Here is a 23,071-nt window from a genome sequence, read left to right on the forward strand (position 1 = left end):
TCCTGACTCCAAGTCCAGAGCTCATAGTGAACTATACCACCCAGCTACCTATAAATGGTCATTCAGCATCCATTTCAAGACTTTCAGGGATTTGAAATTCACTACCTCCTGAAAAAGTCTATTCACTTCAGGATGTTTCCAATTGTTAGGAAATTTTCTCTTGCATTGAATTGAAATCCATCTAAGAGCCACACTTTGCTCCTGGTTGTCCTCCTGGAGCCAAACAAAATAGCTATAATACTTTCCCCAAGAGGTAGATTTCCAAATACTACAAGACAACAATCCTGTCTTCCTTAAGTCTTCCTTTCTCTGAGTTAAATATTACAGATCTTCCAGTTAATTCTCTTCAGGTTTGTTCTCCAGGGCCCTTGCCATTTGGTCATGCAGCCCTAGACTTGTTCTGATCTGTCAGTGTTCTTTCTTGATTTGGCTGCTAGTAACTGTTCCCTGTCCCTTATAACAGCCTCTCTTTCCATTCTCAGCATTCACTTGAGCAATTACCTTCTAAAAAGAAATGCAGCCAGGCTTCCCAAGGGACTGAGATTAGTCTGGGGACAGTCTCTCAGTAGTGACACCACTGCTCCCTTGGGGATCTGGAAGTGAGGATGAAGAAAGGAAGTGGAGGGTGCCAAACATAGAGTTTACTTATCTAAAAAATTCTCTGTCAAACTGGCTCTGTACTCAAGAAGTGGGGAGAAAACTCTCCTTGTCGCCTATGAAGCATGCTTCTTTGTTGCAGTTCTGTTTTGTTTGGTCCAGACCTGTGATTACATTGGTCTGGGGATCTCCCGGTGTGGAAATGCCTTCTGCTGATGGAGTTCAACAATTCTGTAACTTACTATCTTAGAGACTCATTTGAGACCCTGAGAAATTAAACAACTTGCCCAAGATCACACTGTCAGCATGTATCAGAGGAAGGACTTGAATCCAGATGCTCCTGACACAAAGGCCTCGTCTCTATCCATGACGGCATTCTGTTTTAGTACATATTAGTACTAAAATCCAGTAACTTCAGTGTTCTGGAGAAATCCATTATTTCATAGATCATGGTGCTCCCTGTCTGCCCTCTTCTCCACCATATATAGTAGGCCCCAATCTCTCCACAGTAGTAGGAGGTTTTCCTGAGTTGCTGTGCTGAAAATATTAATCACTTGGAGGCAAACCTCTGAGGATGAACATCTCCACATTTGGTTGAGGCTGATCCTAGAAAGATGAACAAATAACCCGTCATTGGACTGGGACTTAAGGTCTTCTTAGCTTGGGTAAGACTTGCCAGAGCTGGAACTCTATTGGTCTGGCTTTCAAGGACCCATATTCACCTCCACACCACAGTGAACCATCAGAGGAAGAGCTGAGCACAAGGCATTTTTTATTTTTCTCTTTCTTTCTTTTTTTCCCTTCCTTTCTTCCTTCTTTCCTTCCTTCCTTCCTTCCTTCCTTCCTTCCTTCCTTCCTTCCTTCCTTCCTTCCTTCCTTCCTTCCTTCCTTTCTTTCTTTCTTTCTTTCTTTCTTTCTTTCTTTCTTTCTTTCTTTCTTTCTTTCTTTCTTTCTTTCTTTCTTTCAAACAGGGACAGGAGGTAGAAGGGAGGGAAATGGGTTGCGGGTTTAACAGGCTTTTGTGGATTGGCCTGATCTCAGTAGAAAGAACTAGGAGCAATGAGTGGAAAGTACAGAGAGGCAGATTTTGGCTAGATAGAAGGAAAAATTTCCTAACTGTTGTCCCAAAGTGGAATGTGCTGCCTTGGGGGACATAGTGATTTCTTCTTCATTGCGGATTTTTGATCAGAGCTGAGTGAGCACTTGGTGAAGGATATAAGTGGACTCATTCATAGAGTGCCAGACTTGGAGTCAGTAAGACCTGAGTTCAAATTTCACCTTACAAGTCACTTCCCTTTGCTTGTTTCCTCATCTGCAAAGGCTCTCTATCACTTGCCTGAAGGATTATCATATGAAAGAAGAGTCAGATTAATATTGTTTCACCCTAGAAATCAGAACTGAGTTCAGGATAGTAGTTGATAGGCAAAAGTCAGTTCAAGGTAAGAAAAGACTTCCTTAAAGGCAGAGCTATTTCCAAATGAAATAGACTACCTTAGGAGGGAATGAGCATTCCATCCCTGAAGGTTTGCAAACAGAGAAGATACTGTCAAGGAATTTCCAACCAGGTATGGATTGAACTCCAAGGCCTCTCATGCCCCGTCCAATTCTGAGCCTCTCAGCTTCTGTGATACTATGTGAAGAATCACAGGGAATCTCCCATCCTGCTGGACTTTCTTGGTTCACATTCCTTATATAGCAAGAGATTAATACATGTTGGTGGATGAGCTGTGTTTGAATGAAATCAAATGGGCTCACATAAGGGTGTATGTGTACCTAGTCATTTTCAGTTGACTGTGTCACTGTTGTTTCAGACTCCCAGATGGCAAGGATAGTGGGATCAAAAGTCAGGGTCTAACAGGATCATAGATTTGAAGCTGGAAGGCTTCTTAGAGGCCATCTTGACCAACTACCTCATTTTACAGATGGGGAAACTGAGGCCCAGAAAAGTGAAATGAATTGTCCAAGGTAACAATGCAACTTCTGAGGAATGAGTGGGTTCCAAGCTACCTAATAGTGACTGACCCTAAGAGCTCTGACAAGATTGCAGCAGCAACTATAATAGTAGCTAGCATCTATATAGTGCTTTCATGTTTATGAAGCACTTGACAAATGTAGTCTCTTTTAGTCCCCACAACAACCTTGGGAAGTGGGTTCTATTATTATTCCCATTTTACAGATAAGGAAACCGAGGTAGGCTTGCGACTTGCCTAGGGCACACAGCTAGTAAGCGCCTGAGACTTAATTTGAACTCAGATCTTTTGAGTCCAGCACTCTAGATGCGACAGTCCCAGTCAGCGGAAGTGTTAACAGTGCTTGTAATACTTCAGCAGGTAGAAACAACTGGGTTTGGCAGTTGGCTAGCAAGAGTAGGCATAGGGGCCAGACTTGTGATGTCATTGCTATAAAGAACTCCTAGGTGTGGACATTCTCTCTACCAGTGCAGGTAGGTACCTTCTTTATAAGAGATGAAATGACTTGACCATGGTCATACAGCTAGGATATGTCACAGGTGGGACTTGAATGCGGTCTTGCTGGCTTTGAGGATGGCTCTTTACTATGCACCACGTTGTCTCTCTAGAAAGAATATTTTAGTCCAAATAGGAAGCTACTGGCTGGCCTTTGTCTTCACTGGCCTTTGTCCCAGCAACTACAACCAAGGCAAACTCTTCCCTAGCCTGATTCTATCCTGCTCCCTTCCCTTGTCTCCTAAAGTCTGTTTTTCCCAACATAGAATGATGTGATGGGATCTTTCCCCAGAGGACATTTTGTCCCAGGTCCAAGGTCTCTCCTAGACCCCTTCCCTCCACCCTCTGCAGCTCAACTGAGTTGACATTTAAAAAGCTGATGCCCCTTTGGAGCTGCTTATCCCAGGAACCAGTATTGCTAGATATCACTCTGATACTACTTACTGGTCCTGTCCTGAAACAGTGTGGTGCGGTGGAAAGATCACTAGATTTGGGGGTCAGAGAAACTGGGTCCAAATCCTAGGTCTGCTATTTATCTCCTGTGGGACCTTGGACAAGTCACTTGAATCTCAGTCTTTTCTGTAAAAAGAGGGGATTGAGTCAGATGATGTCCAAAGTCCCTTTTAGCTCCAAATCTCAGAACCTTCTTTGAATTATGGCATTCACTGACCTTATTCCCCATCAACAGAACTTGTTGCCTTATATTGACAAGTTACTGGGACTGGGGGAGTCGGTGGGCTTAGACACTCCAGTTGGAGCAGCTGAGTTCTTAGCCAGTCTAGGAAATGACCATTTACTAATCCTTTGCTCTGGTCCCGGACTGGCCTCTTTCCCCTTCCTGCTCTCATGTTCATAGCTGTGTGCACCAAGTCTTTCTCACTCTTGAGCTGGCTGCCTCATAGGAGCCGAGGAGACAAGGTCAACAGGCTCAGAGGTCATGAGTAATGGTGAGGAAGGTCATCTTAGGTTTCCAGGATCTCCAAGGGATCATCATATCCATCCCCTGTGGGCAAGAGGCTGTCTGTACCTCTGAAGGGAAGATGTAGCTTCCTTGAATGGGCTGGATTTTGCCTCTTAGCTTACAAATCCTTGGACAGGCTACTTATATTCCCAGCAAGCTAGGCCCAGGGGCCCAGGGTGGGGGTGGGGTGACTCATTGCTATGAACGAGGTCCTCATCATGTTCCTGGTAGCCATCCAATAATAGCCTTCCCTGAGCCTCCCTTTGAGGGATCCCCAGAGCCAAAGGCCCAGGATGACCCATGGGCCATGACTCAAACATCCCTGGGTTGGGCCAACAACCCCAAGGATTTCTTATGAAACACTGAGGGGCTAGATCCCTGTTTTTGAACCTCCTTTTCTGAGAATTGCTGGTTTCATCAGTATCATCTGAAATGGAGTGGTATCAACAGAAGAACTGGGGACTTGGAATCAGGAGACTTGGATTCAGATTCTGGCTCTGGTACTTAGTAGTTGTGTGACTTTGTCCAAATCACTCTTCCATCTGAGCCTTAGTCTCCTCCTTTGTAAAATTAAGATCATTACTTTGGCTCATAAGATTTGGAGCCAGAAAAAGCCTTGGAGATCATTGTGGTACAGTGGAAAGAAGGCTAGTCTTCGAATCATAGGACTTCCGTTCAAATTGGAGCACTGATATTGATTACTGTTACCTATCATTTTTACCATCCATTATTATTCCCATTATAGTTTCCCCATCTGTGTAAAATGGGTGGGGTTGGACTAAATGACTTGTGAGATCCCTTTCAGGTCTACATTACAGTGTAGACAAATCATCTTATTTTTTATTTAAGGAAACTGAGGTTTAGGGACAAAGCATTATTCTTAATAATAGATATTATTGTTATTAATGTCAATAATAATAATGTGGTACAATGGTAAGAATGCTGAGTCTGCAGCCAAGAATCTAGTTTCAGACACTTCCTAATTGTGTGACCATGGGCAAGTCACTTAATCTCTGCTTGCCTCAGTTTCCCCAACTGGAAAATGGAAACAATAATTATTATATCTCACAATGTTGTTGTGAGTCTCATGAGAGGATATTTTTAAAGCCCTTAGCCCAGTGCCTGGTATACAGTAAGTGCTCCATAAATGTGCACTGCTATTATTATTAATTAGTTAGCATTGTATAGTACTTTAAGGTTTGCAAAGTGTTTTTACCAATATTATCTCATTTGTATCTCACAGCAGCCCTGGGAGAGAGGTGCCATTCCTACCCCCATTTTATAGATGAGCAACCTGGGACAAACAGAAATTAAGTGACTTACCCAGGATCATACAGCTGGTAAGTGTCTGAGCCATAGTTTCCAGGAGGCAATGTTACACAGGGCATAAAGGACTCACTTTGAAATCAGGATCTAGGTCTGGACTTTCTCCACCCACCTCCTGGGACAGAGACCCAGACCCCGGGGTGTTTGCCCTTTAAGGCTGGCTCACACGAAGCCCGATTTGGGCTGGGATGAGGTCTAGCTGCACAAGGTCATAAACACCTCAGCTCTGGTTTGAGTTAAGCAGGGTCACAGTGATTCCCTTCCTTGCGTCTTCGTCAGTCTTTCCTCTGTAAAGTGCATTTATAAACATGACATGGTGCCCAGGAGTGAAAGAATGATTGCTCTGACTCCTGGGAGTATGTGAGGGCCAAAAGTGCCCTTTCACACATCTTAGCCATCAATTTCGGGGACGAACAGAGCTATGTTACATGGAGAGGTGTAATTGGAACGATGATGCTTTGAGAAAGTGAGGGATCGTGTCCTCCTTTGATGTGAATCTCACCTTGAGGACTGAGATTCAGGCTGGTAGTTCTTTAAGGCTATCTCCCATGGGAACAGTGGAGGCTGAGTTGAGGTCTAGCAGCATGTGGCAGTAAACAGGTCATTTTGGCTTCAGGTTCTGCTGGGTCTGAGTAACTTCTTTCTGAGTGTCTTTCCTGGCAAGGGGTAAGGGAGAGGATATTTATAAACAGAACAGCATCAGCTCAGACATCTTGGGGAGTCTGTTCAGAGCAGGCAGGGACCATCTGGCAATTGACACGTCTGATGCATCAGACTAGAGGCTGGAGAGGGGTGCACTTTGAGATGAATTCATTTGTTTGTTTCAGAGTCTCTGGCAAAGGAAATATCTGGTTTGATGAGTCCAGCTCCAAATAATAACACCCTATCAGCTAGCTATACTGCAGGGATTCCTACCTCTTTCAGAATTAAGCAGAGAAGTCTTTTCCAAAGGGCATTTGTGGACATGAAAGATGCAGGCATTATAGATTGAGGAGAAAGGGCATCAGGAAAGCTATTCATGCTGAAAACTCTTCCTCTCTTGTTGAAATATTTATGTATTTGATTAAGTGCTTTAATCAGTGCCTAGTAAAAACTAGTCGATAGAGCGAGAGCTGCTCTGAAAAAGATCTGGGGGTCTGAGTGGATTGAAAGCTCAAGATGAGTCAATAGTACGACATGGATGCCAACAAGACTAAAGTGACCTGAGAGTGAATTAGGATCATAATAGGGGCTTACAGGACTGCTATGCTGTGCCCTGGTCAGAGCATATCTTGGGTACTGTGTTCAGTTCAGGCTATGACATTTTAGGAGGTTATCAATAAGGTAGAGAGAATGGAGAAAGGCCTCAATGCTTCATTAGTAGCAGGAAACAGAGAGTTCAGCCAAAAACAAGAAGACTAAACAGTGAACACAACGTTGCCTTCAAATAGTTAAAAGGCTGACATGTATCATGTGGCTCAGAAGGGTAAGAATGGTTTTCCTTGGATCCAGACTCAGAACAAGGAGCAAGGGGAAAGTTAGGAAGAAATCAATAAATCAATGAATGAATGAATAAAAATAAATAAATAAAAACAAAAAGTCTTGATATAAGGAAAAAATTTCCTAACCAGAGCTCTCTGAAAGTAGAATGGGCTGCCTGAGGAGGTAATGACTGGGATGCTCCCTCCCTGAAGATCTTCAGGGGAAAAGGAGGGGAAGGGAATGAACTTTCATATAGCACCTACTGGGTGTACTAAGCACTGGAAATTTTTTTATTATTTGTTTATTTTAAATTTTTTTTCTCTTTGAACTATGAGTTCAAAATTCTCTCCTCTTCCACTCGTCCTCCACCTACTGAGAAGTCAAATAATGTATCGATTAATTATACATGTGAAATCATGCAAAACATATTCCATAGGAACCATATCATAAAAAAGAAAGCAAAAAATAAAGCTAGAAAATTATACTTCGGTTTTCACTCAGAGTTCATCAGCACTCTCTCTAGAGGTGGAGAGCATTTTTTCATCATGAACTATTTAGAATTGTCTTGTATTGATTATCATATTGATTAGAGTAGCCAAGTCTTTCACAGTTGATCATCATTGCAATATTACTCTTACTGCGCACAATGATCTCCTGGTTCTCACATCACTTGGCCTCAGTTCATATAAGTCTTGCAATGTTTTCTTCCCCCTCCCCCCGAAACTACCCCCCTCACCATCATTGATAGCACAATAGTATTCTATCACAGTCATATGCCACTTATTCTGCCATTCCCCAAAGGATGAACAGCACCTCAATTTCTAATTCTTTGCCACCACAAAAGAGCTGCTATAAATATTTTTGTGTATATAGAGTTTTCCCTTTCTGTTTTGATCTCTTTGGGGTATAGACCTACTAGTGGTATTGATGAGTTGAAGGATATACACAGTTTTATAGCCCTTTGGGCATAGTTCCAAATTGTTCTCCAGAATGGTTGAACCAGTTCACAAAACCACCAACAGCTTATTGGTGTACTTATTTTTCCCTCATCTTTTCCAGCACTTGCCATTTCTGAAAGATGTGAGGTGGTGCCTGAGAGTTGTTTTAATTTGTATTTATCTAATCAATAGTGATTTTGAGCATTCTTCCTATGACTATAAATCACTTTGCTTTCTTCTTCTGAAAACTGCCTGTTCATCTTTTTTAACCATTTATCAATCTGAGAATGACTTTTATTTTTATAAATATGATTCAGTTCCCTATATATTTGAGAAATGAGACTTTTATCAGAAAAATTTGCTGTAAAATTTTTTTACACTCCTTCCTTGTCTATGGTAGCTTTTAGCAAAATATGGTTTTCCTGATTATCTCTTTTCATTAGTTCTATTTTTTGCTTTTGTTTTGTCCGAGATCATGATTGCTTTCCGTCTTTTTTTTTTAAAGTTCAGCTGAAGCATAACAGATTCTGCTTCAACCCTTTATTTTAACTCTGTGTCCTTTTTTGTTTCATGTGCGTCTCTTGTAAACCACATATTGTTGAATTTTGTCTTCTGATCCATTCCGTTATCCGCTTCTGTTTTATGGGTGAACTTACCCTATTCATATTCACAGTTATGATGATTCACTGAGTGTTTCCCTTATCCTATTTTCTTCTGTTTCTTCTTCTCTCTCTCTTTTTACCCTGTCCTTACTAAAAAGTCTGTTCTGCTTCTGACCACAGCCTCCTTAATCTGCCCTTCCTTTTATCATCTTCCCTCCTTCCCCATATCTCTTACTCTCTTCCCCTCATTTCCCTATTCAATAAAATAGATTTCTGTGTGTGTGTGTGTATATGTATATATGTATGTATATATCCTTCTCTCTTTGAAGCAATTCCAATGAATGAGGTTCAAACTTCGCCTTTCATTGCATTCAGAAAAACATGGAAGGATTTACATGAACTGATGCAAAGTAAAGTGAGTAGAACCAGGAGAACATTTATACAGCAACAACAATATTTTACAATGATAACTATGAATGAGTTAGCTATTCTCAGCAATACAATGATCTAAGACAATTCCACAGGACTTATGGTGAAAAAATTCTATCCACTTCCAGAGAAAGAACTGATGAAATCTGAATGAAAACCAAAGAATACTTTAAAATAAACTTTATTTTCCTTGGGTTTTTTTTTTGGGGGGGGGGAGAATTTCTTTCACAAAATGACTAATATAGGAGATATGTTTTGCATAACTGCTCATGTACAACCTACATAAAATTGCTTGATGCAGAGGAAGGTGAGAGAGACAATTTGGAACTAAAATTTTTTTAAATAAATATAAAAATTATCTTTACATGTAATTGGAAAACAGCTAAAAGAAATAATGAAAAAAAGAAAAATTTCCCCATTTTATCTCTCCCTTCTCTTCTCCCAGTACATCCTTCTTTCTCATCCCTTCCTTTTTTGTTTTTTGAGATCATCCCAACATAATTGACGTAATCACGCACTCCTCTTATGTAGACTCCTTATAACTTCCCTAATGATGATAAAGTTTTTGGAAGCTGCAACATATCTCCCAACACAGGAATCTAAACAGTTTAACTTTAATTAGTCTCTTAAGATCACTCTCTCATGTTTACCTTTTTAAGGTTCTCTTGAGTCTTATATTTGAATGTCAAATATTCTATTCAGTTCTGTTTTTTTGATTAAGAATGCTTGAAAGTCCTCTGTTTTTCCTCCAGATTATAATCAGTTTTCCTGGATAAGTTATTCTTGATTATAATCCTAGCTCCTTTGGCTTCTGGAATATCACATTCGAAGATCTGTGCTCCTTTAATATGAGAGCTATTCAATCTTGTGTGATTCTGATTGTAGCTCCTCAACATCTGAATTGTTTCCTTCTGGCTACTTGTAATATTTTCTCCTTGCCCTGGGAGTTCCTCTGGTTTTGGCTATAATATTCCTGGGAGTATTCATTTTGGGATCTATTTCAGAATGTAATCAGTAGATTCTTTTTTTTATTATTAATTTATTTAACTTTTAACATTCATTTTCACAAAATTTTGGGTTCCAAATTTTCTCCCCTTTTGTCCCCTCCCCCCACCCCAAAACACCGAGCGTTCTAATTGCCCCTATCTGCCAATCTGCCCTCCCTCCCTCCCCACCCCTTCCCTTTGGAAGGGAGGCAATTCAACATAGGCCAGATCTGTGTAGTATTGCAAATGACTTCCATAATAGTAGTGTTGTGTAAGAACTAATTATATTTCCCTCCATCCTATCCTGTCCCCCATTACTTCTGTTCTCTCTTTTGATCCTGACCCTCCCCATGAGTGTTGACCTCAAATTGCTCCCTCCTCCCCGTGCCCTCCCTTCCATCATCCCCCCCACCCTGCTTATCCCCTTATCCCCCACTTTCCTGTATTGTAAGATAGGTTTTCATATCAAAATGACTGTGCATTTTATTCCTTCCTTTAGTGGAATGTGATGAGAGTAAACTTCATGTTTTTCTCTTACCTCCCCTCTTTTTCCCTTCACTAAAAAGTCTTTTGCTTGCCTCTTTTATGAGAGATAATTTGCCCCATTCCATTTCTCCCTTTCTCCTCCCAATATATTTCTCTCTCACTGCTTGATTTCATTTTTTTTTTAAAGATATGATCCCCTCCTCTTCAGTTCACTCTGTGCACTCTGTCTCTATGTGTGTGTGCATGTGCGTGTGCATGTGTGTGTGTGTTATCCCACCCTGTACCCAGATGCTGAATAGTTTCAAGAGTTACACATATTGTCTTTCCATGTAGGAATGTAAACAGTTCAACTTTTGTAAAGTCCCTTATGACTTCTCTTTGCTATTTACTTTTTCATGCTTCTCTTCATTCTTGTGCTTGAAAGTCAAATTTTCTTTTCGGCTCTGGTCTTTTCATCAAGAATGCTTGAAAGTCCTCTATTTCATTGAAAGACCAATTTTTCCCCTGAAGTATTATATTCAGTTTTGCTGGGTAGGTGATTCTTGGTTTTAGTCCTAGTTCCTTTGACTTCTGGAATATCCTATTCCATGCCCTTTGATCCCTTAATGTGGAAGCTGCTAAATCTTGTGTTATCCTGATTGTATTTCCACAATACTTGAATTGTTTCTTTCTAGCTGCTTGCAATATTTTCTCCTTGACCAGGGAACTCTGGAATTTGGCCACAATGTTCCTAGGAGTTTCTCTTTTTGGATCTCTTTCAAGTGGTGATCGGTGGATTCCTTGAATACTTATTTTGCCCTCTGGTTCTAGAATCTCAGGGCAGTTTTCCTTGATAATTTCATGATGGATGATGTCTAGGCTCTTTTTTTGATCATGGCTTTCAGGTAGTCCCATAATTTTTAAATGGTCTCTCCTGGATCTATTCTCCAGGTCAGTTGTTTTTCCAATGAGATATTTCACATTATCTTCCATTTTTTCATTCTTTTGGTTTTGTTTTGTGATTTCTTGGTTTCTCATAAAGTCATTAGCCTCCATCTGTTCCATTCTAATTTTGAAAGAATTATTTTCTTCAGTGAGCTTTTGAATCTCCTTTTCCATCTGGCTAATTCTGCTTTTGAAAGCATTCTTCTCCTCATTGGCTTCTTCAACCTCTTTTGCCAATTGAGTTAGCCTATTTTTCAAGGTGTTATTTTCTTCAGCATTTTTTTGGGTCTCCTTTAGCACGGAGCTGATCTGCTGTTCATGCTTTGACTGCATGTCTGTCATTTCTCTTCCCAGCTTTTCTTCCACCTCTCTAACTTGATTTTCTATGAGCCCTTCTATGGCCTGAGCCCATTGAGTGGGCTGGGATATAGAGACCTTGACTTCTGTGTCTTTGCCTGATGATAAGCATTGTTCTTCCTCATTAGAAAGGAAGGGAGGAAGTGCCTGTCCCTCAAGAAAGTAACCTTCTATAGTCTTATTTCTTTTCCCTTTTCTGGGCATTTTCCCAGCCAGTGATTTGACTTCTGAATATTCTCTTCACACCCACTTCGCCTCCGGATCCTCCCAGCCAGCGCTTGGGGTTTGAGATTCAAATGCTGCTTGCCAGCCTCAGGGCTTTTGGTGGGGGCAGGGCTGCTATTCAGTGTGAGATTAAGTTCAGGTGCTCAGGTGGGGGCAGGGCCGCCTCACGGGCTCAGTTCCCTCAGGAGGTTTATGCAGAGACCTTCAACAATGGATCCAGGCTCCTGCCTGCTTGGGGAGCCCCAGTCTGCTCCTGTCTCCTCTGTTGCCTCCCGAGGGGGCCTGAGTTATGGGGGCACCCCACTCCCCTCTTGACCCGCCAAAGAGACCCTCTCACCGACCCCTGTCAGGTGGAGGGACCCACGTGGCCGCTGGAGATTCTATCCCTGAAGCCTGCTCGGATCTTTTCCTCTCGATGCCATGGCCACGGCAGGGCTGTACTCAGCTCCCAGTCCCGGCACCCAGTCCACGGTGTGAAGGACCTTTTGGGAGAGGTTTGCAGGTCTCTCTGGAACAGAAATCTCCCTCGCTCCAATGTTCTGTGGCCTCTGGGTGCAGAATTCGCCGTGAGTTACTTTCTTGTAGATGTTCTATGGGTTGTGGGTTTGGAGCTATGTGTATGTGCGTCTTTCTACTCCACCATCTTGGCTCAGTAGATTCTTTTAATAACTATTTTACCCTCCAGTTACAGAATATCAGGGCAGTTTCACTTTATAATTTCTTGAAATATGATATCCAGGGTCTTTTTTTGATTGTGGCTTTCAGGGAAATGATTGGTCCTCGATCAGTTCTCCAGGCCAGTTGTTTATCCAATGGGCTATTTCACAGTTTCTTAGTTTTTTTATTCTTTTGACTTAGTTTTATTGTTTCTTGATTCTCATGGAATCATTAGCTTCCACTTGCACAATTCTAACTTATAAGGAATTATTTTCATGAGTGAGCTTTTGTACTTCCTTTTCCATTTGACCAATTCTGTTTTTAAAGAGTTATATTCTTCAGTGAATTCATGCAAAATGAATTGAGCAGAACCATGAGAACACTGTATATGGTAACGCAATATTGTAACAATGATCATCTGTGAAAGTCTCAGCTACTAAGATCAACACAGTGAACCAGGAAAATTCTGAAGGAGCCATGATGAAAAATGCTGTCCACCTCCAGAGAGAGAACTGACGAACTCAGTGCAGATTGGAATATATATATATATATATATATATATATATATCTGTAGATATAGATTTATTCATTTTATTTTTCTTGTTTTTTTCTTTTTGCAATATGGCTAATATAGAAATATGCTTTGCATGATCTCACATGCAAAGTTGATATCATTTTTCTTGTCTTCTAAATGGGTAGGGGAGAGACTGGAGGGAGAGAATTTCAAATTCGTAATTTTTAAAAAATGTAAAAAATAGATAAATAATGAATTATTTTATTTAATTTCCCAATTGGTGCATAATAAAACAATGAAATGTTTCACAGAGTAAAATCAAGGCCCTATATTGAAGAACTTGCAGTTGTGGCCACAGCATCCATTTCCCCGCAACCATTTGTCATCATGAAAGAAAATAAAGATTATAGTTATATTCATCCAACTGACCTTCCTGCTATCTTGGGAAGTCAAACACATTAATCACTTCTAAGTAGCCATTAGAATGAAGACAACATGGAAAGATTCACTCCTGTAGCACAACATAACAAACATTTGGAATATTATTCGCTTATTTAATTTCTTTGAGAATGAAATTGATATAATGTATTTTTTATGCAACTAACTCATCAAATATTGTTATAACACATTTGAAAATGGGGCTCTTCTATACTGCTAAATTTTTCTGCAATGTCACATAGAAAATGCCTGGAATAAGAAATTCAAATTTACTTTCTTATACACTAGTTATACAGTGTTACTTTAGTTTCATTAACTTAAGCAGGGCTTAAGCAGGTTTTCATTGTCCATTTACCTTTGAAAGTAAAACTTTAAAAATAATAAATTTACTTATTTTTAAAATACCACTGCTAAAACTTTGGAATGGTTACAAAATCTGGGATAATTACAAAACTGGGTATGGAGTAGAATTCTAGGCTCTTGAATGGCTCACTCTCTTGGACTTTCAAAACTTGCTAGATTGTAGCCCCCAATTTCCATCACCTTAACTAAACATATAAATGCCAAGTCAGGCAAAAGAACTGAAGTTGTCGTTAAAGGAGAAATTACTGGAGGCCTTTCTTCTCACAGGATTGTCTATCCTTGCACATCATCGAGAGAGTCAAGCCAAAATAGGAGGTCGAGTCCAGAGAGAGTCCCCATCTCTAGTTCTGACTTCAGCCAATCAAATAGGCTTCTGTCCACCACATAACCTGCAAACCAGTATCAGTCTATATATACTCAAAGTCTCTCCAAGGTGCTAATAATACATATTCTGACTCTTCCAGAAGCAGGATCCCAGACTTTTCCATATAGGGTCATGCAAAAATGTCTATTAATTCTATATTTAAACCTTAAAGCACCATGTAAATGTTAGGTATCATTATTATTTCTATGCAATGATGTTTTTTCAATGAATGGATACATGAATGAAGGGAAGTGACTTGAGCCCTCTATTATGTGCATTCAAGTTTAGTCACCTTTTGAACTCTTGCTTGCTTGCTTGCCTTCCAGCTCTGCCTTTGCTTCAGCCCCCAAACATGGTTCTCTTTTTCCCCTCATGGAGTCCATTGGCCTACTCCAGCAGCCCAGAACTATTCCAGTCAAGTATATCTTCTACTAGGAATTATCAGCACAATTCCTATAATACTTATATTACTCCATGAGATTGACACAGGGACCTGTGTGCCTAAGTACCTAACTACCCAAGTCCACAAGCATTTATTTAAGAGTCTAGTATGTGCCAAGTACTGTGCTAAGCTCTCAGATACAAAGAAAGACCAAAAACCCAGTTTCCACTATTAAAAGTTTCACAGACTATTGGGGGAAATAACAGGCAAAACAACTATACACAAATAAGATATAGACAGATTAAGTTGGGGAAAATCAACTGAAAGAAGGCTGTCAGCATCTGATTCCACCCATTTCCTTAATTTTCAATCAGCCCCACCCTCCCTCAATGAAGGTTCACTTGAGGGAGCACCCCAAACTTTGGAGGAGCCACACCCAAAAGGTCAAGATGAACCATCAGATTAGTCAGGGCTTTAACCTCCAACCCACCCTTCACACACATACACACACACACACACTCACTCATTCTCCTACAGCTTACTCATATAATCATGTCACCAACTAATCCATCTTCCCTACTTAGAGCACAAATCATTCCAAATCCCACACTAATACCCCCTTTTCTCTGCATACTTCAGTTTCTACTTTTAACATTTTGTCAAAAACCCAAGGACTGATTTTTAACCAGCCTCATAGAAAGATTTACCCAACATGAGAAGGATGTCTTGACTTTCTTACAGTCTGTTTTTTGGGACGGTGGGGGGGGGGGGGGGAGTTCATCAATCACTACAAGCAGCTGTGTGCCCTCTTCAACTCAAGGATGCAGCTGCTACCTCTTCAGTGTCTGTCCACGAGGATTCTGGGTGCTGTGTGGTTTGTGGTGGTCTGGATCTCCTGGGTATTTTCTCTCTCTCTCTTTTTGCATTTAATTATGTAGCCAGGGACCACTCTTCAGAGTACTGACATGGTAGAACAGAGAGAATGCTGGTCTTACGAACAGGAGGATATGGGTTCCAATCCTGTCTCAAAGACTTATGGGGGTCAAAAGGATGATAAAGGAAGGGATAGGACCACACCTTTTGTGAATGGAACACTGACAAGCAAAACGACTCAACTTTTATTTTATTTCTGTCCTCTCCACAAAGGAAAATGATCTTTGGACTGAAAAGAAATGTGGTTAAGAGAGAATTGGAATCCAAGAAAAGGAAAGAAATGTTAAGGGATCAAACAATTGGCTGCACTTACATTGTTCAAATAACCAGGCTCATGTGAATGACTTCGTCACTCACTGAAAACACTTTCAGAGGTGATTGCTGAGCCACTGAGGAATGTTTGGTCTTTGGAAGAACCTAGGTGGAACAGTGCAAAGAGTACAGGAACTGGAGTCAGGAAAACCTGAGACTCTCAGACACTTACTAGCTGTGTGACTATGGGCAAGTAACTCACCCTGTCTGCCTCCCTTTCCTCAACTGTGAAATGGGGATCAGAAGAGATAATATTTGTAAAACACTTAGTGTAGTACATAGCACACAGTAGGTACTTAATAAATGCTTGTTTCCTTCCTTTGAAAGATCATAAATTGTTCCACAGAATGAAAGCTGGGCAAATGTTGTCCAAGTTTTCCTCCAAAGGGAAGAAAATGGAATAGTATTCAAGCTACAAACTGACCCCTGGCAAAATTCTAAAACATATTATTAAAAGGATGATTTGTAGACACCTAGAAAGGAAACCAGAGTAAGCATGAATTCAGCAAGAAAGGTACCTAGATTTTAGAAAAGGATTTGACAAAGTATTTGATGATAACCTTGTGAACAGGATGGAGAGATGTGGGCTAAATGACATTTTCAGTGGATCTGAAACTGGTTAAATGACCAGATTCAGAGAACAGAGATTAATGCCTTGATATTAGCTTAAAGCAGGGATTGGTACATTGTCATATGGGCCAAATCCAGCCATCTACTTGTTTTCAGGTGACCCTTGAATTAAGAATTTTTATTTTTACATTTTAAAATGTCAAGCCAACCCTTAGCTCAAAAATATGTCTCTAGTAGAGTACCTTCAGAATCTGTCATTCATTCAGCTCTGACAAATATTTTTTTCAGTCACTGGACCAAGGGTATAGATGGTATAAACATCAGATTCTTAGATGGCACAAATCAGGGAGGGATAACTAACATATTGGATGACAGTCAGTATCTAAAAAATATCTTGACAGGCTAGAAAAATGGACCCAGTGGAATGAGATGAAATCGAACATTAGGTAATGTTAACGTTAGGTTAATGACTAGTTTTATTTTTCTTTGCCAGGGCTCTAGAGGTAACCTTGAGAAGTTGAGAGTGTATTTCTAATATTATAATTCACAAATTCTCATTGGATATGCTTTCTAATATTGATTGCCAGTCAAAATATCCCCCATTTAAATTGACAGTGATTACCTCCCTAATATCAATTGACCCATTGATATCTCCTCAATAACATTTAGGCAGTTAACATTAATTACCTTTTATAAAAAGATATTTACTGAGAAGCATTGTAAGGATAGATATACAAACACATCCCTTCAAAACTGGGCATATTCTCTTCTCTACACATCCACCTGTATATTCTAGGGACTGTGATGATACTTCTTGGCAAAAAATTCCTGGTAGGAATAGTGCCTTTATATTTACATTCAGTACCTAATTAAAAGTTTTTTCATCAAAATTCAATAGGTCACCAGGAAACAGTCATTTTATCTGGGCATGTTCTGAATCAGGAAGGGAAAGGGCCTCAATTCTTCCATCACATATTTACAGAATCAGGCTCACCAGACATTCTCCTGGGAGAGGGGACCTAGACTTAAAGTGGTGGCTGCAAGCATTCCTCCCACCAAGTGTACTTCTTGGGGTGGCCTAGCTAAGGGTGAACTGCTCTCTTGTTTTTAGGATAGTATGTCCCTGCTGCCCGGTCAATCTACTGCCATGCTGAGTCAAGCAGGTTGCTTTCCCCTGTTGGTTCTTTACTGGGCTCAGCTCTTGTAAAAGACTCTGTTATAGACTGCAGCTGACAAGACTCTGGTCACTATTATGATTTGGAAAGCTTTCAAGGTCATAGTCTAGTTCACATGTCCTTGGGCATGGGTTTTTTGACTGAGGCTATGTTTTACAGAGACTATTTTATGGAGAACTTGCATGGAGCAGGTGATCACATGGTGGCCAGAAGAAATGATACAAGGACACTCTCAAGAATTTTGGATTTGACTGTGCAGCATGAGAGACATTGGCACAGGACTGCTCAACATGGTGTGCCCACGTAAGAAAAGGTGTTGTGCTCTTTGAGCAAAGCAGAATTGAGACAGCACAAAGTGAACACAGGATGTGCAAATTTGGGATATCCACCCCAAATTTTTAAACAGACTATCTGTGCCCACCCTGTAGTAGAGCATTCTGAGTTCGTCTTGGTCTGATCAGCCACAGTTGGACACACTGAAATTTCACTTTACAATGGTGATGTCATTTTGGTCCTCTTCGAAGATGAAGGACAACAGCCAACGTTTTACAGAATAGCTCCTTTTATTAAGTAGATTTGTTCTGTGAAGTTTGAATTCAGTTAAAGGGCCAAGAGGACCACATGTGACCTGGAGGCCACAGGTTCTCCACCCTTGGTCTAGTCCATTCTGTCTCTGATACCGGTTCAATTAAGATCAGGAAAGAATGACCATGACAAAGACAGAAGAAATACAAGCAACCATACATTCATGGCCACATGGCAGCCTGGTTGGAGAGACAAGGCAGCCTGCATCAAGGTTCAGGCTGTAGACCCCAAACGGCTGCCATGTTTGCCTCTCTCCCTCTCTGGAGGTTGCACGTTGTCTAACCCATATTTGAAAAACAGACCCTTTTTATGACAATCAATTGCTTTTATTGTCACCAGGAATCGTCGTCTCTCTTGCTACTTATTGTACTCCCAGTCAGAAACTAAAAGATTTCTCATGATTATTCAGTAAGCCCGCAGCGCTTCGAGGGCCGTGGCCTGGGCGGAGCCGTGTGCGCTGGTGGGCAGGCGGGCTGGCTGGCGGAGGCGGGCGCGCCCGGCCCGGGGTTCGTCGCCGGCCACTCTCCCCGGAGTCCGTGCAGGGTTTCGGAGAGCTGCCACCTGCTTTCCGCATATGCCGCAGCCGCCGGGGCAGGAGGGTCTCAGCTCGCGCCGGTTTCGCTGCTCCCCGACCTCCCTCGCCATGCACACCACCGGCACGGCCAGCCCGGGAGATGCTCCGCGGTTGACATCATGGGCATATGTGAATCTATCCTGGAAAGGAAGCGACATGACAGTGAGAGGTCCACATGTAGTATCTTGGAGCAGACAGACATGGAAGCTGTTAAAGCTCTTGTTTGCATGAGCTCTTGGGGTCAAAGGTCCGGGAAAAGTGACCTCTTAAAGATAAGACCACTTACTCCAGTCTCTGATTCAGGGGACTTTACTACTCTGCGTGGTGAAGCTGCCCTATCTGAGTTACCAAAGGACTTCCATTCTCTTTCTACCCTGTGCATGACTCCCCCTCACAGTCCCGATCTTCTTGAACCATCTGCTTCATTGCTTCTTCCCTCCCAAGTCACTGCTTCCCAAACGGGGACAGGCCAAGCGATCTATTCGGCTACCTCTGCAAATATGACTTCTGTTTTGGTAGCCAAATTATCAAGAATGAAGATGGAGTCTGGGCTGCCTCGTCAGAAGCTAGAGGTTCCAGAGCCAGCTTCTCTCCAGCCCTACAAAGCCAAGGTAACCAGTGTGATCCGCCACACTGGGGACAGTTCTGCTTCCTCTCACATTGAAATGGAAGGCATTTCAGGCAACAGAAATTCTACAGGCCCGAAGGAAACTCACCACTTAGGAATTTCTGAAGCCTTTCAGACCTTGCACCTTGAGAGCGGTTTAAACCATGCTAATCTAGTCCCCTGTCTGCCTCATTTACAAAGTTCTGGTTCTTCTCTTCCTGATAAAGGACCACAGGGGGTGTGGCCCATCGCAACACAGACCTGCTCACCAAAGAATTGTGACAGCGATGCCCCAAGGAAAGCTGCCTCTTACATTTCTGTCCCTGTTGCCGTCCACCCTCCTCCTGTCCTCTGCCAGAGGATCCCTGTCACTGGTCAAAGTGCTGGAATGGTTTCAGCTTTCTTAAGGCCTCCTTCCCAGACAAGCCCAGCATCCATCAAGCCCATTTTACCCCATACTGCTCCCATCTCTCAGCCTGTACTCATGGGAACATCCGTACCTCAAGGAGCTGTTATGCTGGTCTTCCCCCAGGCTGCTGTCCCACAGCCAGCGTCTTGCCAACCAAATGTCATGACTCTGGGGAACACCAAGTTACTCCCTCTTGCCTCTGCTCCTGTCTTCATTACACCCAGTCAGAACCGTGTCCCTACTGTAGACTTTTCCCTAAGAAGAAATTATGTTTGTAACTTTCCAGGATGCCGGAAAACTTACTTCAAAAGTTCCCACGTCAAGGCCCATCTCCATACTCACACTGGAGAGAAGCCTTTCAACTGCTGCTGGGCAGGTTGTGATAAAAAATTTGCTCGCTCAGATGAACTTTCTCGACATCGAAGAATTCATACAGGAGAAAAGAAATTTGTGTGCCCCGTATGCGCTCAGCGCTTTATGCGAAGTGATCACTTGACAAAACATGACCAACGTCACATGGCGGCTGAATTGGCAGGCTGAAGGGGGCAAATTAAATAGAATTGCTTCTTCTGAGAAACCTGGAAGCTCTGGGGTGTCTCTGAGCCCGTTAGTCCCCATGCCACGATGCTCTACCTAAGGAGTCATTCAGGACATAATCTGGATCTGATATTTTTTTAAAAAAACCTTTATTCAGAACACTTACCATAATGGCTAAACACACAGAATTGACATAATTTTTTGGGGGGGTTTTTTGGGCAGTTCCTGATGAAAGCATGTTATTAACACTTTTTTTCTTTAATTGAGGCCCATTCACAATTACAGTTTTGTAATTTATGAAACTCTTGGGGGGTTTTTTGTTTTGTTTTTAAAGGAAGGTGTTCCAAAAATTGATTATCCGAATCACCAGCATTGAAAGAAAACATCTTAGCCTTGAAGTTTACAGAATCTTGATTCACTTAACCTTTGTAGTCATAATATTTTTTATAAAATGTTACAGGGTATTAATTTTTATACTAGTGTTTTCTATAAAGGTATTTATAGCATAATTACTTTGCAAATTTTTTATTAATAATGAAAAACATTTTTTATAATTATCCAGCTTGGTAAATTTGGAACATCATCCAGACAAAAAAGATTAGTCACGGTCAGTCCTCTTTAAGCCTAAGGTTTTTAAAATCCATAAATGATTGACTAGGGGCCTTTTAAAGAAAAAAAAATACTGTCACTTTCTCAGAACGTTTCAAAAATTTGTCTAGTCATTTAAAGTAGATACCCTAAGCAGCAGATATGGCTGGGGGATCCAAAATGTCAGAGGACCAAGACCTGCCAACTGCATACAGAGTGGCCCTGTGTGCTGTTGAGTAAGAAACTGCCTCATGATTTAAATTTTCTTGATTTAAAACAATTACTTTTATATTGAAATTTGGATGTTTGTATTCACTTTTGCAAATCATTCCCACTTTCATCTCACAAACTCAAAAGATGTGAAATCACTCATTTAAACACTTTTTGAATTGGAGTCTCTTGGGTAATCTTAGGGTTTTTAGTATGTTGTGTGTAAATTGACCTTTTCAGGTAAATGGAAGTGGCCCATTGAATGATTTTTTTTTTCTTTCTGTTCACCAAAGTACTTTACTTTTAAAGTGAAAACTCATGTGTTGACTAGCCAACTCTGGTTCATTATTTAGTAAGCCAACAGAAAATAGTCATTGAATATCCGAGCATACTCTGAATTAGGAAGAAAAAAAGTCCCCATCTCTTCCATCTCACATTTAGAGAAGCAAAAGCACCAAATCTCTATGTGGATTAGTAGCAGAAAGTTTCTACTACAAATGCTCTGAGTTCTGGGCCGTCTTTGGCTTGTCTTCCCTGTTAGAACAGAGGGACAACATCAAGAGTGATAGTCTGTGTCAATGCCCTTTTCCCTAGTTGGATCACACCTGGAACATTGTGTTCACTTCTGGGCATCACATTTGAAGAAGAACGTTGGCAACCTGGTGCGCATCCAAAGATTTAGGAACCGTGCCACACAAGAAGACTTGACAGACATGATAGCTGTCTTCAAAGGATTCTGATGAGAGAAATATTTAAAAGGCAGTGGTGGGGAAGAGGTAACCATTAAAGGTAGAAACAGAGGCAAAGTGGGACAAATTGAGGCTCTTTGTAAGTAAGGAAAAACTTTCCAAGACTTAGCAGAATCCAAAAGTGGGATTGGCTTTGTTGAGGGGTACTAATATCTGACACTTATATACTTTATCCAGGTCGTATTTTTATGTGCTTTAGAGCACTTTAAAGGTCTAGAAAGTGTTTTACAAACATCTTATTTACTATTTTTTGGCAAGGTAATTAGGGTTAAGTGACTTGCCCAGGGTCACACAGCCAGTAAATGTTAAATATCTAAAGCCAGGTTTGAACTTCGGTCCTCCTGACTCCAGGGTTGGTGTTCTATCCACTGTGCCATCTTATTTAATCTTAAAGCATCAACTTTGTAAGAGAGGTACTACAGGTTTTTTCTCTTTTTTAAAAAATTTAGACCTAGGATTTCCTCAGCATAGGGAACTCCTGATGAGGAAATGCTCTGTACTAATGCAGATGGGCAACTTTTCTTAGAGATTTGTCTGGAACATTGAGAGGTTAAGTGGTCACATAGCTCGTATGTATCAGGTGTAGGTCTTCCTGTTATTACCCTCCTTATAAAAGTACTATTGTTCCTATTTTACAGATGAGAAAGTTAAGGCTCAGGTAAATGATTTACTCTTGCGTGTGTCAAAAGCAGGATTTGAAATTTGATTCCAAGGTCAATTCTCTTTCTAATTTACTATGGAATGGAGAACTTGGAGGTCTCCCAGAAGAGACTGGATGACCACTTCTCAAGGGAGTCATAAGAAGGAATTCCTTTTTAAGTATGGGTGAGACTGGGTGCTCTCAGAGGTCTCTTCTAGCTTTGAGCTTTGAAGAACCTAGTGCTTTGATGGGCTTTAAGAAGACTGACCAAATGAATGCCCAACACTGGGTTTCATTTGGAAAGGCTACAGAAAAGGGGGAGGAGAGTGGGATTTGGGCACTTACTCCTTATCACAAGGCATCTCCACATCTAGTTCTGAAGAGGGGTCTCTCCTGGCAGGATACTTATCTGCTGGAGTTGTAAAGGAAGTGTCCTATCAGCACCCCAAATTAAGTTCTTATTGGGTTTTCTATTTTCTCTTTTCCTTTCCCCTCCCCTCTTTTCCACTCCCCCTCTTTCCTCCTTGCCTCTTTTCTTCTCTCCTCTCTCTCCTCTCCTCCTCTATTATACTCATTCTCTTCTTTCTCCCTTCTCCTCACTCTCTCTCTCCCTCCTCTCTTTTATCTTTCTTTCTTTTCTCCCTCTATCCCTCCCACTCTCTCCCTCTTCCTTTCCTTCCCTCCTTTCTGCCCCTCTCTGATTCTTT

General features: G+C 41.3%; 1 pseudogene; it reads left to right on the plus strand.

The window, feature by feature from the left end:
* Positions 1 to 18,655: 18,655 nt before the first annotated feature.
* LOC140509485 (Krueppel-like factor 11 pseudogene) lies at positions 18,656 to 20,239 on the plus strand (annotated as a pseudogene).
* Positions 20,240 to 23,071: the final 2,832 nt, after the last annotated feature.

This window comes from Notamacropus eugenii, chromosome 6, assembly GCF_028372415.1.
Source record: "Notamacropus eugenii isolate mMacEug1 chromosome 6, mMacEug1.pri_v2, whole genome shotgun sequence".
Taxonomy (NCBI): domain Eukaryota; kingdom Metazoa; phylum Chordata; class Mammalia; order Diprotodontia; family Macropodidae; genus Notamacropus; species Notamacropus eugenii.